At 40.4% G+C, this 17,960-nt stretch overlaps 1 protein-coding gene across 3 annotated transcripts in view; it reads left to right on the top strand.

Moving 5' to 3' along the window:
* CNTN5 (contactin 5) overlaps positions 1 to 17,960 on the top strand; it is a 1,772,202-nt gene that overhangs the window by 1,737,231 nt on the left and 17,011 nt on the right. The gene's annotated exons all lie outside the window — the stretch shown is intronic.

Below are 17,960 nucleotides of genomic sequence, written 5' to 3'. Positions count from 1 at the left end.
ACGTTCAGAAATGTGAATAGATGCTTGTGCTGTTCACGGGCAATATTTAACCCCTTTGTCGATAGGGAAATGCTGCAATTGATTGATACACCTTTTGGTAGAAAAGGGGTTAATAAATATGAAAAACTTAAAAAAATAAAATAAAAAACACTTGTATAAATAGCTGTGTGTATATAGTGTGTATTTGTTGCTGGTAGTTTACCCTACAAAGCTTCTATAAAGAATTATACATTTTCAGGTCAGATGGTATAGCTCCAATCTGATTGGACACTGTATCATGTGCCCACCTCTTTTTTATTGGTGAAGAATGTGATGTCTATATAGAATTAAAACTGCTGTTTGTTTTATACAAGTCTTACACGGCTGATTGAAGAATCCTCTTTGACTGCCACATAGAACTTTTGGTTTAACAGTTACTTTTCTCACCATCAAAAATATGTTCTTGCTGCCACCATCCTTTATGTAATGTGAATTTGCGTCAGAGTGTTGTTTCCCCTTCCCTGGAAAACGTTGCTTTTTTAAAGACATTTACAGAGATACAGATATAGCACGACTCACTGTTTCCGGACCTGCGACTGAAGAAGCAAAAAGCTGCGGCTCTGGAGATGGTACTTGCAGTAATATCAATGGGGGGGGATCTATGCTTCCAGATAGGACATCCTATTGCAATATTCCTTTGGTGCTGTGGCAACCACGGTCGCAGTCACGTAGCTGACACCGGTGCCAGAGACACCTACATCTGTTTACTAAGGGCTCTAGCACCTCAAGTGGCTGTGGCCAAAGGCCTGCAGGAACCAGGTGGGGGAGAGGTTTCAGTTCAGAGGGCACGTATCAGGTGTTCCAATAGTTTCGGAATGTAATAATTCAAGAAATGTCCAATATAAGACAGGCAGAGAAAAGACAGCTCTTGCATAGAGTGGGTAATGTGATAATAGTGAGATAAGTGAGATGTCTCATGTAGAAAGTAACAAACCCTTCTGAAGGACACAGACAGCTATGGTAATCACCCTACTGCAACCTCATTAGGGGGTTATTCACTGCACTTTGGATAAAACCGTGGTATTCACATTTCTTCTTGAATAATTTTTGTTCCTTGAACATGTAATTATAATCTTGCGTGTACTGATTGATCTGTGTGGTTGATTGAAGTGATGGTTGGTTAAAGTGTGTGCAGTTAGAACCAGAAGGAAAGGGAAGTACTGGGTATACTAGCAGGGGTGGCTGGTTTTGGGGAGTGTGCAGTGGGTTAATCTATTAAAAATGGGCTGTAATTTGAAGCCTGTAACTTTTTTTCCCCTTTCTCCTGCCTGAGGCAGAGTGGGTGTGGTTGGTTAATTGGTTGGCCTAACACACCTGCAGTGGGTGGGGTTAGTTAATTGATAACCTAACACACCTGGGTGTCCCTATTTAAACAGAGGCTTCTAACAAATCCTGAGCTTGTGTGTACTGATTGATCTGTGTGGTTGATTGAAGTGCTTGTTGGTTAAAGTGTGTGCAGTTAGAACCAGAAGCAGTTTGAACAAGGAAGCAGTTAAACAAGGTATAGTTTATTGAAGTACAGTTTACTGTTAGTACTTCTAAACCTCATAGTTGCTAGAATGAGCAGGATTGAAAATGCCACTCAATGCACATCTTGCCACATGTATGTGCACTTGGAGCAGCTGTTCCTAGGAGCATACCGCTGTGAGAAGTGTGAGCAGGTGGTCCCTTTAGAATCAGAGATTGCTGATATGAAGAGGCAACTTGCAATATTGAGGGACATTGGCAATCTTGAAAGGGAATTAGAGCTCACTGAGCAGGCCCTTGCTTCGACTAGTGGTGCAGATGGTGGCACTTTTAGTGAGGAGCAGGTAGGTAGCTTGGTTGCTGTAAGTGAGGAGCAGGTAGGTAGCTGGGTGACAGTTAGAAGGGGAAGCAGGGGCAATAGGGACAGGCAGGTCGTTTCTGAGCTGACACATCCCAATAGATTTTCCATGTTGAGTGAAGATATTGGGAATGTTGGGGCAGAAATGGCAAAGCTGGGGGAGACTAATTCCTCTAGCAGCCAGTGGAATAGTTCCTCCAGCACAGTGGGGACTCAGGATGCTCAGATGCAAAGAAAGATTGTGGTGGTAGGGGACTCCATTATTAGGAAGGTAGATAGGACAATCTGTTGCCGGGACCGCATGAACCGCACAGTTTGTTGTCTCACGGGTGCTTGGGTTCGGCACATTGCGGATCGGATAGACAGATTGTTGGGGGTGGCTGGGATTGACCCGGTGGTCTTGGTACATGTTGGCACCAATGACAAAGTTAGAGAAAGATGGAGGGTCCTAAAAAATGATTACAGGGATCTAGGCCAAAAGCTTAAGGCAAGGACCTCCAAGGTAGTTTTTTCTGAAATACTACCAGTGCCATGCGCTACCGCAGGGAGACAGTCAGAGATCAGGGAGGTTAATGCATGGCTAAGAAAGTGGTGTAGGAAGGAGGAGTTTGGGTTTTTAGAGCACTGGGACTCCTTTTCTGAGAGGTGCCATCTATATTCTAAGGACGGATTGCACCTCAATGAAGAGGGATCTTCTGTGCTAAGGGGGAGAATGCTAAAAAGGTTGGAGGAGATTTTAAACTAGGATGGAGGGGGGAGGGGAATGAAACAGATAATGAACTAAATGGAATAGATGAGGATACAAGGTGGTATGGAGGTAGAATGGGGGCAAGTGCAAGTTTGACAAGCAGTGAGGTACCCATAGTAAATAGAGATAATACTAGAAAACTTCTAAATACTAAACCAAGTGGGAGCAGAAAGGAAGGAGCAGATAAGATAATAGTACAGGCTGAAAAAAAACTTAAATGCATGCTTGCTAATGCAAGATGCCTGACAGATAAAATGGGGGAGCTTGAATTAATAGCTACAAGGGAGCAGTATGATATCATAGGCATTACTGAAACATGGTGGGATGAAACTCATGACTGGACAGTTAATTTAAAGGGGTATTCTCTTTTTCGGAAGGATCGAACAAATAGAAGGGGAGGTGGAGTATGTCTATATGTTAAACCAGATCTAAAACCTATTATAAGGGATGATGTCTATGAAGGGAATGATGAAAATGTAGAGACCTTGTGGATAGAAATTAGCAGTGGAGGTAAAAGTATAAAGAAAATGTTTGTGGGAATATGCTATAAACCACCAAATATCTGTGAGATTGAGGAAGCTAAAATACATTTGCAAATGGAGAAGGCATCAAAACTGGGTCATGTTTGCATAATGGGGGATTTTAATTATCCAGACATAGACTGGGGCAATGAGATTAGCGTTACAACAAAAGGAAACAGGTTTTTGGGGGTACTTAAAGATAATTATATGACCCAAATTATTGAGGAACCAACCAGGAGAGGGGCAGTTCTGGATTTGGTCATATCAAACAATGTAGAAGTAATAACAAATATTCAAGTCCTGGAACATTTGCGTAACAGTGATCATAACATGGTCTCATTTGAAATAAATTATCAAAAAACAGATTACTTGGGTTCAACAAAGACTTTAAACTTTAGAAAGGCAGATTTTAATAAACTGAGGTCTAATCTAGTAGTAATACAATGGTATGATGTTTTTGCAGGGAAAAATGTAGAAGATAAATGGGCAGTCTTTAAAACATTGTTAGAAAAGCACACTTATCAGTGTATACCCTTGGGTAATAAGTATAAAATAAATAAGTCAAAACCAATGTGGCTAAATAAACAGGTAGGGGAGGAAATGCACTAGAAGAGGAAGGCGTTTAGATTCTTTAAGTCAGAAGGGACAGAGAAATCGTATCAGAATTATAAGGAATGTAACAAAAATTGCAAAAGGGCAATTAAATTAGCAAAAATGGATAATGAAAAAAGGATTGCAATAGAAAGTAAGGTCAACCCTAAAAAGTTCTTTAGGTACCTTAATAACAAAAAAATGAGAAAAGAAAATATAGGACCCTTTCAGTGTGAGATGGGAAGGCAGATTATTGGAGATAAGGAAAAAGAAGAGGTATTAAACAAATTCTTTGCCTCTGTGTTTACGAGGGAAGAATCAAGTTCAATAGTAGCGCCACAGGAGGAAGCCACAACCTCCATATTAATGACCAATTCCTTAACTGAGGAAGAAGTTCATAAGCGACTTGAAAAAATTAAAGTAAATAAGGCACGTGGCCCCGATGGCATACATCCAAGAGTTCTCAAGGAGTTAAGCTCAGTAATAGCAAAACCATTGTATTTAATATTCAAGGACTCCATTTCCACAGGCTCAGTACCACAAGATTGGCGTAAAGCAGATGTGGTGCCTATATTTAAAAAAGGAGCTACTGTAGATCACAACCAGGGAATTACAGACCTGTAAGCCTGACTTCAATAGTAGGGAAACTACTTGAAGGTTTAATACGGGATAATATTCAGGAATACCTAATGGAAAACAAAATTATTAGTAATAGTCAGCATGGATTTATGAAGGATAGATCTTGCCAAACTAACCTTATTTGTTTATTTGAGGAGGTAAGTAGGAATTTAGACCAGGGTAATGCAGTTGATGTGGTCTACTTAGATTTTGCAGGCTTTTGATACGGTTTTACACAAGAGGTTGGTGTACAAAATAAAGAAAATTGGACTCAGTAATAATATATACACCTGGATTGAAAACTGGTTAAAGGACAGACAACAGAGGGTTGTCATAAATGGAACTTTTTCAGGTTGGGCTAAAGTCGTGAGTAGAGTATCTCAAGGATCGGTACTGGGACCCCTGCTTTTTAACTTGTTTATTAATGACCTTGAGGTTGGGATCGAGAGCAAAGTCTCCATCTTTGCTGATGATACTAAATTGTGTAAGGTAATAGAATCAGAGCAGGATGTAATTTCTCTTCAGAAGGACTTGGAGAGACTGGAAACGTGGGCAGGTAAATGGCAAATGAGGTTTAATACAGATAAAGGTTATGCATTTGGGATGCAAGAATAAAAAGGCGACTTACAAATTAAATGGAGATATATTGGGGGAATCCTTGATGGAGAAGGATTTAGGAGTTCTTGTAGACAGCAGGCTTAGCAATAGTGCCCAATGTCATGCAGTAGCTGCAAAGGCAAACAAGATCTTATTTTGCATCAAACGGGCAATGGATGGAAGGGAAGTAAACATAATTATGCCCCTTTACAAAGCATTAGTAAGACCACACCTTGAATATGGAGTACAATTTTGGGCACCAATTCTAAGAAAAGACATTATGGAACTAGAGAGAGTGCAGAGAAGAGCCACCAAATTAATAAAGGGGGTGGACATTCTAATTTATGAGGAGAGGCTAGCTAAATTAGATTTATTTACATTAGAAAAGAGGCGTCTAAGAGGGGATATGATAACTATATACAAAAATATTCAGGGACAATAAAAGGAGCTTTCAAAAGAACTATTCATCCCATGGGCAGTACAAAGGACTCGGGGGCATCCCTTAAGGTTGGAGGAAAGGAAATTTCACCAGCAACAAAGGAAAGGGTTCTTTACAGTAAGGGCAGTTAAAATGTGGAATTCATTACCCATGGAGACTGTGATGGCAGATACAATAGATTTGTTCAAAAAAAGGTTGGACATCTTTTTAGATGGGAACGGTATACAGGGATATACCAAATAAGTATACATGGGAAGGATGTTGATCCAGGGATTAATCCGATTGCCAATTCTTGGAGTCAGGAAGGAATTAATTTTTCCCCTTAATGGGGTTTTTTGTTTGCCTTCCTCTGGATCAATAAGTAAGTATAGATATAGAATAAAGTATCTGTTGTCTAAATTTAGCATAGGTTGAACTTGATGGACGTACGTCTTTTTTCAACCTCATCTACTATGTAGCTATGTAACTATGTAATCCTTACCCACTCCTAGAGCTTTTTGTCGTCATTGTATGGCGTGAACAGCTGCAATTTGAAGAATCCAAATAGTGATAAAATGAAAACAACAGCACACTGCCAAGGGAGCCAGGGGGAGAGGATTCAGGCAGGATGTTCCCTTGTTGGGACTGTCCTGGGTAGAATATTTGTCTAGCAGGAAAAGCAGGGTGGGGGTAATAATAATAGTATGTTCTTGTATAGCACTGCTAGTTGTACACAGCACTTTACAGAGACATTTTGCAGGCACAGGTCCCTGCCCCATGGAGCTTACAATCTATGTTTGTGGTGCCTGAGGCACAGGGAGATAAAGTGACTTGCCCAAGGTCACAAGGAGCTGCCAGTCAGTGTGTCTAACTCACTGAGCCACTCATTCTCCCTGTCAGGTAAGGGGCAAAGGGTCTAAGGGGTCTGAGGCTATGTGCCGCCCAGTCAGGTGTTTTTGGACATGTACCTGGGTGACCCATAGGAGAGGGATGTGGGAGTGGTGAGCAGGAGATTGGCAGTCAGACAAACAACGTGACTGACACACCCACCTCTCAGAAAAATGGCATCCCTTAGGTTGCTTTTATGTGCCTTTTGTTTTTCTTTCATAATACATTCAGTTACTACTACATGACAAATCGTCAGAACTGCCAGGCCACCCGGTACTGGTGTACCGATGCAGCCGCAGAGTGGAATGGGACATTTGGTCACAGCCATCCCACCGCAACCGACTCCCCATCGGCATTTAGCCGCAGGGGGACCCTCCACCGCAGCCACTCTGCTGCCGGCCACTTCAACGGGAAGCTACGTTTTAGGCTATGAGGTTAAGTTTAGGGGTTTTGGTGATTAGGGTAAGGGGTTAACTTTAGGGGTTTTAGTGGTTAGCTTAGGGGGTTAATTTAAGGAGTTTTAGTGATTAGGGTAGGGGTAAACTTTAGAAGTTTTAGTAGTTAGGGTAGGGGGTTGATTTAAGGGGTTTTAGTCATTAGGGTAGGGGTTAACGTTAGAGGTTTTAGTTGTTAGGGTAGGGGTTAACTTTAGAGGTTTTAGTGGTTAGGGTAGCAGGTTAAATTAAGGGGTTTTACTGGTTAGGGTAGGGGATTAACTAAACAGATTTTAGGGTAGGGGTGTGTAAGGGGTTAAGGTTTTTAGAGTAGAGGGCAGCATTAGTACTAGGCATTAATATTAAGGAATTTTAGGGTAAGGAGTAAGGTTAGTGGCTTGCCTTAGCCGTGAATCGGCTGAGTGTCCCAGCGGTGAGGTGATCAGCGGCTAATGGCCAGTGGTCATGTGGTTGCGGCAAAAGGGCAGCGACCAAATGCCCTAGACCGGCTGCAGAGGAAGGGCAGGTGCCATTCCACATCAGCTAATGCATCCATTGGGATGGGGAGTCTGGGGAGTCTAGCTAATCAGTTAGCTGGCTTCAAAGTCAGCCCCTAAGTTTTCCGCACTTGTGTCGGCTCGCAGGCAGCTTTGCTTGGATTTGTTTTACACTCAGTAACAGTGCCAGACTCTTTAATTATAGGGGATGCAGAATGTGGTGGTTACTGGCCTAGACCAATAAGGAATTTTGTGTCTGTCCTCCAAGAGAGTGCTTAAGAGTACAAAGTAAAGGGAAAGGGGGCAGGAAAGTTACGGTGTACAAGGGATATTAAAAGGGAAATTGTGGAGCACAATGTATACAAAAAGCATTATTTGTTTATATTGTGCAGTTACACGTCATTGTATCAAGCTCCTTGCTGCAGTTCTTGCCGTATGTTTGTTATCTTGCATTTTGGGAGTATTTATGGGCGTAGTTAGGGAGTAATTACCTGGCACATATTATGATGAAGTATATCAAATTGTGTTAAATTTTAAGGTGGTGTAAGTTTCTGGCACGTAAGTAATGTGAGACGCATTTTTTGAGTGGTAGCGTGGGTTACTCTTTAACAAATCAAACTATTTGCTCAGCAATATAAATGAAAGAGAGACAGGAATAATTGAATACGCATTACACTACTATCTTACCCTCCCAGAAAGGGTAGGATGCATGATACTGTAGAGGGGGGTAAAGAACAGTTGAAAAATGTTGAGATGCTTCATTCCTTGCAGTATGCAGACTTACATTCATTCAGGATGGAAGGACAGCTTTTTGGCAGAAAAGGAACAGTAAAAGGAAATAACCGAGACATAAATACGGAACATTATTGAGGTGTAGTGGTTGAAAGAGATGTGAAGAGATATGTAAGGGTTCGAAAAAGAGATACCAGTAGGGGGTCAAAAACATGGAGTAGACCATGTAGTCACACGTATGTGTGTATTTAGTGTTTGATATGAGAGAGGGCTTATTTAAAGCAGGACATGAGAATCTTATAGTGAACATAAGGTATGCATGAGTTTGATGTTTCCTCCAGGGGCATTTGAGTGCATAAGCAAGCATTTCAGAGGGCGTAGGAAATATGATGAATAAAATAACATATTATAGATTCATACTGCATTATTTGAGATGTATATTCACAAAGGATGAATGCAATTAATGCAATTGCATACGCGCTAAAAATAGGTGGATATGTCCAGCAGATCATCAATTTGTCTCTGTATACATTTTATTCTTGCTGCTCCTGTTTTCACTTTCCCTGTTTGTAAATGTCATTATTTATAACATTATTTGTAACCGTTTTCCATTTTCCTGTTTTTTTTATCCCTTTCTCCTGCCATAAATCAATGTTCTTGACTTGCTTATGTTGCCTAAAGTACAGTAGTACTCAATGGAGAATCAATGTTGAAAGCAACCCCTGTCTACAACCTGTTCAGTGAGTGACTAGAGTCAGAGTTTATTCATATTACTGATATGTAATACGTAATTTTACATTCATTACATTGAAGCATCACTCTATCTATTGAAAAACATGTGGAATGTGCTCTTGCTGCCATTATTGTGTACAATATAGATTATTATAAGACATTGAAGTTGTCTGCTTTTTCTTATACTTACTGATTTCTTTCTTCCTATGACCTTAAATCATTACAAATAAATGTTGTTTTTTTATACTTACCGTAGTTATAGATAAAAATTGATGAAAGAGAGTATTACTGCTCAGAAAATCAAAGCACCTGAGTGATTGTAGCTTCTTTCCCAGCTCATTTGCATGGTGTTTTATTTAATATTTTTCAATACAATATTTTATTGTACTGAATAGACATCACACATCTTTAATTTGCAAAAAGCACTTCATACAGTATGTATACTGTCCCGGCTAAGCTCATTCTAATGCTTGCCGGGAGCTGGCCGGGAGCGTAGCGGGCTAGCCGCGGGTCTGTTCTCCGTTTAAAAACGGAGTTTCCCGCTCGGCGGCTGCTTCAATAAATAAGCGCTAATGGCGCTTAATATTGAAAGCACCCGAGGCGTGGGAAAACTGGCCGGGATTCGGCCGCAGACAGCCCGCACGCCGCCAACGCTATTTTTAAACTGCGGGGGCAGATGCATTAGAGTCAGCTCGGCCGCTACTGTAAGTGACAACATTGCTTTATTGATATGTGCAGACATTTTAAGTGCAGGGACAAATATTTTCAGAACAAGATTGAGGATTAAATCATTTTCTAATCATTTTATTTTACTTTTATGCATTTTACCATATACTCATATTTTACCCCACTGTATTATTTATTTATCTCCCCACTGCCAGTCCAGCAAAATAATTTAATAATAATTTGTAATACATTTTTGAAAACAAGCTCAATATAATACATATAACAAACAGATGTAGTAAGTCTAAATGTTTTCGACACCAGGGGACCGGGACTGCCCTGGTGTCGGAGAATTACCCCTGCGACGGGGTCCCGCCCGGAAGCATGGACCCCCCTCTGCAGCGATATCATGGCAGCGCTATCTCTGGAGCTGCGGCTCTGGAGACAGTAAGGCTTTTACATCTCTAATAAATATGATACCGGATACTTCACGTAGTTTCAGAAACACAGAAGTATAGGGGTCTATGGTTTAAGAAGTTAGCCATGTCTGGGGTGGCATAATCTTGTCTACCTTATAATTTGGGTAAAATTTAGGAAACACATTTCTAAATTTGAAAGATGAGCAGAAATGGTGTTGGAACAAACTTGTTCTTGCCAACTGTCCATCTAATACTCATCAATCCCCATTTGTAGGTACAGTACTGGTTGATATTGCTTTCTTCCAAGTTAACTGTTCTTCAGTATCCTTGTTTCAGGATGAGCAAGATTTTCACATCTGACAAATTGAACTCTCTCCTAATGATTACCTCTCCTTTACTGTAGCTGCCATCTCAGTGATGTCATTCGTTAAATCCTGGTCCAATTCATCTATCTGTCCTTGAGTTCTGTAGATTGCTGCCAGGTTCAGTTAAAAAAAAAGATAGCCACACTTAATTTTCATACACCCTTCATCTTTTACCTGATTACCACAAGTCCACTGTCAAACTCTGAATATTAAAGATCCTTTTTAATAATAATAATAATAATAATAATAATACAGCTCAACCCCATTATAGCGCGGTCCTCGGGGCCACCCGATCCGACAGCGCTATAACCGGGGTCGCGCTAACCGGGGTCGCCCCAACCGGGGGGGGGGAGGAGAGAGGAGGGAGGAAGAGGTGGAGTGAGACGCTGGCAGCCCTACAAGTCCCTCAGCCCAACACGTCCCCAAGCAGCCACCGTAACTCCCCTTGCACTTCCCTCAGCAGCCACCATAACTCCCCTGTCCCCTCGCACTTCAATAAGCAGCCTTACTTCACCCCGCCAGCCCCGCTCAGATCCCCCCTGCCAGCCCCGCTCCAATGCCAGCCCCGCTTCAATCACCCCCCCCCCCCACCAGCCCCGCTCCGATCACCCCCTCGCCAGCCCACTCCAATCACCCCCTGCCAGCCCCGCTCCAATCACCCCCCCCTGCCAGCCCTGCTCCGATGCCAGCTCCGCTCCGACCCCCCCGCCAGCCCCGCTCCGATGCCAGCCCCGCTCCGATCTCAGTAGCCAATACCAAAGGTAGGGAGGGGGTGGGGGGGGGGACTGTGAGTGTGTGTGGTGTGTGCAGAGTGCTGTGAGTGTGTGCAGTGTGCTTGGAGTGTGTGAAGTGTGTGTGTGTGGAGTGTGTGCAGTGTGCAGTGTTCTGTGAGTGTGTGCAATGTGCTTGGAGTGTGTGCAGTAAGTGTGTGGAGTGTGTGCAGTGTGCTGTGAGTGTATGCAGTGTGCTGTGAGTGTATGCAGTGTGTGCAGTGTGCTGTGAGTGTGTGCAGTGTGCTGTGACTGTGTTCAGTGTGCTGTGAGTGTGTGCAATGTGCTGTGAGTGTGTGCAATGTGCTGTGAGTGTGTGCAGTGTGCTGTGAGTGTATCCGTGGTATAGCGGATCGCGCTATAACAGGGTTGAACTGTAATAATAATAATAATAATCATCATCTTTATTTCGCTTTTCTCCAAATGGGACTCAAAGTGCTTCACAAATACATACACATATATATTAGTGCCTCACAAAATGATAATAGATGAGGATATACAGTTGTGTGAAAAAGAAAGTACACCCTCTTTGAATTCTATGGTTTTACATATCAGGACATAATAACAATCATCTGTTCCTTAGCAGGTCTTAAAATTAGGTAAATACAACCTCAGATGAACAACAACACATGACATATTACACCGTGTCCTGATTTATTTTACAAAAATAAAGCCAAAATGGAGAAGCCATGTGTGAAAAACTATGTACACCCTTACTGCTTCCATAGGAATTAAGATTCTAAGTAGCAGACAGGTGCTGCTAATCAAATGATTAATTGATCATCAGCAAGTGTGACCACCTCTATAAATGCCGATGTTTTAGCAGTTTGCTGGTTTGGAGCATTCAGGTGTGTGTTAACACAATGCCCAGGAGGAAAGACATCAGCAATGATCTTAGAGAAGCAATGTGCCTTCCATTTGGAATAAAATAACTTTTTACTCAGCACCATTTATGTGTTGCCCAACTATGTGCTTATGTGTATAAGCAACTATTTACCTCTATAGTGCCTGCCTACTGTATCTACGATATAATGTTCTAAGCAGTTTTACAGTGGCATTTTATTAAGACATTGGTTCTTAGGATGTAGTACACGATCTAAATATACATTTACGTGGTAAAAAGTGCAAACAAGGTGGGGGCTTTCGGTGTACCCCACTCTAGGGATCACCTTTTATTTCTCTCCTTTTTATCCACATATGCACCTTCCACTACACTCTTTAATAGGTGAGCAGTACAGTAGGTCCCTTTTTTTGGCTCTCTACATCTGTGGTCCATACTGTACATATTTCTTTTAAACATTGCTTGTACGTTTTTTTTCCAGCACATATTTTTCTATCAAATCCTCTGCCACTTTTAAGTTGCAGAAACATTGCAAAATAAGTTTTGTAAAACCTTCCACATTTGACAATCATATTACATTTTGTAAGAAATGCATTAGAACTCACCCCAGATCATTGTAACTGGAATTACTGGGAAATGTGTCTGCTGTAGGGTTTTTTTTTCCTCTTCAAAAGTAAACAGAAAAAAATAAATAGTTACTTTGAACATTATTTTAAAAGCTATTTTAAGAGCAACATCACATTAAACTGAGTGTTGATTAATTGTGCTGTTGGGATTTTTTCCTCCCTTGAACCATCATCAAGTGAAGACACTCGGACTTTATCCGTTTTGGACTTTATACAGTACACTGTTATGTTTATTGCATTATCTGTTTGGCTTTATTAATCATTAGATTATCTCCATTAATTAGAGTTCTGTTAGATTAATTTAATTTATTAATTTATGTGTTTATATTTTAGTTAACATTTATCCACGTTACTAAGTAGCGCTACTTTTTTTGTGTGTTTTAGAAAAAAAAAATTGTTACTTTGAACATTATTTTAAGAACAACATCACATTAAACTGAATGTTGATTCGGCATTGAGGTCAGCAGTAAGATCCTTTATTTACTCTCTAATTAATGCAACATCTTTTGTGTTTTATGTAAAGTCAGTAGCCTAAACTCTCAAATGTAAACTATAAAACAAACATTAGTGGGCACATTTATTAAGTAGCAGAATGGACCATAACACATTTTATGACTCCATAAATTAGTAATCTATGGTAAAATATATCACCTTGATCTCACTTACAAGGTAGGCAATTTGTTGAGAATGCATTTTTAATCATCACTTTATTGTATTGATATGGAATATTTTTTGCCTAAATTTGTAAACTGGACAAGTTTTGGGAAATTTCTGTTTGTGAGATTGGACAGTTTTGGCAAAAAAATCACCAACCACTTTTAATCCAGACCCTTAAATACTAAATCAGCTTGCACAGTGTGAAGTAGTTATGCTCCAGGAGATAGGGGGATAAAGAAAGAGAGCTGTGTCGTGCAATATAAGTGACTCTATATGGATGTATATAAGTAAATGGATCCTCTACTAAATAGGACACTCTCTTTCTTTCTCTCCCTCTGTCTATTGATCTCTGTCTTTCCTGGAGCCAGGCTACTTCATACTGTGCAAACAAAGATACTGTAGATGAAAGACAGACATACTGTAGATAGCAACACTTACTGCCATGGGAAAAGGCTTGTGGATGATACCATGCAGAATGAGAGTTATGGACATGACTACTACAAGACATTTATGGCGGCATGTACAACATCCTAAAGACACAGTAAAGATACAGTTCTGTTGCACTTAGAAACGTCAAGAAAAATTACATCTTTGGCATTTGCCAAACCACAACATTCAGTCCGGTCATATGATGCCTCAGGAAAGCTTTTGGACCACTGCTTAATAAATCAGGATTGCTGTCTTAGTAAAACCATGTCAGGTACAGTAGAAAGTACAGTATATAGGCCAAGGAATGACATCTTAACTGATCTAACTGGGTTGGCATTCCTCCGTTACTCTGCTTGCCTTCTAGACAAATTATTCATGTGTAAATGATTAAGTATGACAGGCATCACTTTAAACTCCCAGATTGTCCTCTGCTTGCTAATGTCACCAAGTTTATCCAGTCACATGAAATACCACAAGGCATGCTCCGCAATATCTTTGTGCACATGTTAAATCAGGTCATTTAGGTATAAACAGTGATATCTTAGGGACTTTGCAGTGAAAAGGTATAGAGATTCTAGAGTCTAAAATATAATGAAGTGTGAGTTTCAGTTGGACATCACCAAATAATATTCTTTGTATTGCTAGTAAATGTCAAACTTTTTAGGTTTCTCAGCTCGAACAGTTTAGGTAATTTTCAAAACTGCATTTGTCAAGTGAAACAAATGGTAAATCAGACACAAAAGTTGTAACAATATCCCTTTGTCATAGACATTTCTTTTTTTTTATAACTTGAAATTTTTATTGGTATAGAGATTTCAATAAGAAATTCACTCAGAGTTCATCCACATCTCACACAGTTACCCCAAGTCTGACCCAGTATTCTTAAACGTAATGTACTGTACCATTTAAACTGCCTATTGCAGATGACTACTAGTTTGTAGTAATGCTTGAAAGGAGAGGAAGTTTAAGTTGAAGCAATTCTGGTTAGATTTAATAAATTCTAATTAAATAACATAGTTATTTTGAATTCATTTTATAAGATGACGAGTTGACAGATTACCTAAAGTATATTACTCAAATAAACCTCTGAAGGTGCTACTCATTAACATTGAATTTAGATCTCATACCAAAATAATTTCCACCTCCTCTTCTCATACTGTACTTCCTGTAAACCACTTAATCTGAGTGGTGTCATGCAGAACTTTATAAACTCAGTAACAAAGCAGGACAATTTCTGCTACCTGTGTGTCATAGCAATGATAACTTTATAGTTGCAGCAAGTACGTTTATTTAAAGTTAGTTAGATAATATGGCTGCTAGAGTAGAGAATACTCAAGGTAACAAGAAGTGAATTAATTGAAGCTGTTTTTTTGTTACAGCCCGAGTGCCAGCCATGTTTTTGATATGTTGCTGGCCTACATTGCACTTACTGTATATTACCTACATTTTTTAGCACTATAAAGAATTAAGGGCTTATGCTATATCCACCAAGGCGGCTGATCAGGCCGTTGTTTGCTGAAATTCCCTATTGTAACCAATGGGAAATTGCGGCCAAAAGGGAAGGAGGGAGAGAATGAGCGAGGAGGATGAGGAGGGAGAATGAGGGAGGAGGGGGGAAGAATTAAACGGGGACAGAGAGCATGACAGAAGATAAAGGGAGGGATGAGGCAGAGAGAGAATGTGGGAAAGAAAAAGGGGGAGAGGGCTGTGTGGTGTTGCAAGTCCCACCAACGTACAAAATATTCATAAATACAGTTACAAATGACAGGATTTCTTTGCTTGGTTATATAAATTGGTGTAGGGGGAGCAGTTGTTGGAAATTGACTATGTGTAATAACGCACAATATATACATCACTCAAACATATTTGGCATTTCATACGCAGAAAATTCCATTTGTTATAATATTTCAATTTTGCAATTTACGTGGCATCATGACAGAATTTTTTTTGTCTCTCGAATGTTCATTATGGGGGGCACAAGGCAGAAGGTTCACTTAGGGCCAGTGATAGGGTATTTGGTGCCCTATCAGTAATATAATTCCTACTTTTACTCTGTTTTGGCAACTAGGAATAATACTTTATGATTACAGCTTAAAAATGTTGCCCATCTAAACTGTCAGTAACAGTTACTGAAATTTAGCTTTCCCACCTGTATTATTCATCGACATAAATGACACTTTTTTGCATATTATTGTAACTATATATATTTATACAACCTTGTAAAGAAGAGTGGGCCAAAATTCCTCCACAACGATGTGATAGACTGATAAAGTCATACAGAAAATGATTACTTCAAGTTATTGCTGCTAAAGTGGTTCTACACGCGAATGAATCATAAGGAGTACATAGTTTTTCACACATGGCTCCTCCAATTTGGCTTTATTTTTGTTAAATAAATCATGACACGGTGTAATATGTCATGTGTTGTTGTTCATCTGAGGTTGTATTTACCTAATTTTTAGACCTGCTAAGGAACAGATGATTGTTATTATGTCCTGATATGTAAAACCATAGAATTCAAAGAGGGTGTACTTTCTTTTTCACCCAACTGTTGTTGCATCAAATACACAGATATGGCCGTTTGAATAGGCCATCTTTTATTATTCTGCCATTCATAGACTCTGAAAAGGTAATGTAGAGGTTAATTACCGATTTATCATGTCTGATGTAAATTACTATATTGAGTCCAAATGATCTGATTGGACTATTTGCCAATACTCTGTCCTGATTAGCTGCCAGAGTGTCGAGCCCCTCCTCTCATTAGAGCTTATATACTCACCTATGAGATCGGAACCGTAAACTCCTCCCCCTTGAAGAAGCATGTTTGTACACACAAAACGTGTGTCGGGATACGTAGGCAAAAGGCAAACAAGGCATGCAAAAGCACAATATTACTCTGACAATCTCCTCCAGAATACATCAAACCCAGCTAATTTCTGGAAGGTTATCAACAACATATTCCAGCCTTCTAACCATCAACAGCCAAGTAATATCACTAAGGGCGATATTACTCTGACAAACACCACCGACATTGCAAATGCATTCAATGATTACTTTGTGGGGTGTGCTACTAACTTATTAGCGAAATGCAACCCAAACCACAAACATGAATCTCATCCTGGGAGTACCCCTATAACCCCACCCCCTCCCAACACTGCCCACAATTTTCAATTTGGCCCAGTATCCGAAGAGGAGATTACACAAGTGCTCCTCAAATTAAAACTAAGCAGCCAATGTGGACCTGACTTACTACAATCTAGGTTCCTAAAACTTGGTGCCCCAGCAATTGCCAAACCAATTGCTTCCATAGTCAACTCCATCCTGTCTGCAGGCCATATCCCTAAGACCTGGAAAGCTGCCAGAATTGTCCCAATCTTCAAAAGTGGGGACAAAAACACTGTCTCAAACTACAGGCCAATCTCCCTTCTCCCAATCCTATCCAAAGTCATGGAAAAATGTGTCCACTCCCAATTAAGCGACTACTATAACAAGACAAATTTCCCTAGCCAATTCCAATCTGGCTTTCGCCCCAAACACTCTACCGTAACTACCCTGCAAAAAGTTTGCAATGAAATCCAGTGTGGAATGGAACGGGGTCAACTCACTGGTGCAGTATTCCTAGATTTTGCAAAGGCTTTTGATACTGTTGATCATGCTATCCTGCTTAACAAACCCAGAGCTCTGGAATAGGGAAGCATGCTTTAAACTGGTTTCAGTCCTACCTATCAGGTAGAACCCAACATGTGTCCATCTCAGGCTCTAACTCCAACCCCCTGGATATTCCCTGTGGTGTACCTCAAGGCTCTGTTCTGGGGCCCCTACTCTTCTCAGTGTTCATCAATGATCTTCCCACAGCTTGTCAGGAAGCCTCAATACACATGTATGCAGATGACACAATCCTATATGCACACAGCGATAGCCTCTCTGACCTTGAACACATACTTCAGTCTGACTTTTTGAGACTCGAAAAATGGATTTCCCAAAACAAACTGTTTTTAAACACTGACAAGACTGTAACAATGGTATTTGGGACCAAGACTACATTTTAAAGCTTCCAGCGACTGAGCTCCAGATTAGAACCAACTCTAACACCACCCTAACCCCTGTCACTAGTTTTAAATTGTATTGTATTGTATTGTATGTCTTTATTTATATAGCGCCATTAGTGTACATAGCGCTTCACAGTAGTAATACATGTGGTAATCAAATAAATAACAGATAATATAAATAACAGATCATGGGAATAAGTGCTTTAGACATAAAAGTAATATTTCGGAAGAGGAGTCCCTGCCCTGAGGAGCTTACATTCTAATTGGTAGGTAAGGAGAACGTACAGAGACAGTAGGAGGGAGTTCTGGTAAGTGCGTCTGCAGGGGGCCAATCTTTATGTATCCTGTGTTCAGAATATCCACAGTGCTATTCATATGCTTCTTTAAGCAAGTGTGTCTTAAGGTGGGTCTTAAAGGTGGATAGAGAGGGTGCTAGTCGGGTACTGAGGGGAAGGGCATTCCAGAGGTGTGGGGCAGTCAGTGAAAAAGGTTTAAGGCGGG

Source organism: Ascaphus truei, chromosome 3 (assembly GCF_040206685.1).
Source record: "Ascaphus truei isolate aAscTru1 chromosome 3, aAscTru1.hap1, whole genome shotgun sequence".
In the NCBI taxonomy this organism is placed as follows: domain Eukaryota; kingdom Metazoa; phylum Chordata; class Amphibia; order Anura; family Ascaphidae; genus Ascaphus; species Ascaphus truei.
Note: the sequence above shows the minus strand (reverse complement) of the source record. Positions and strands in the feature narration are given on the sequence as shown.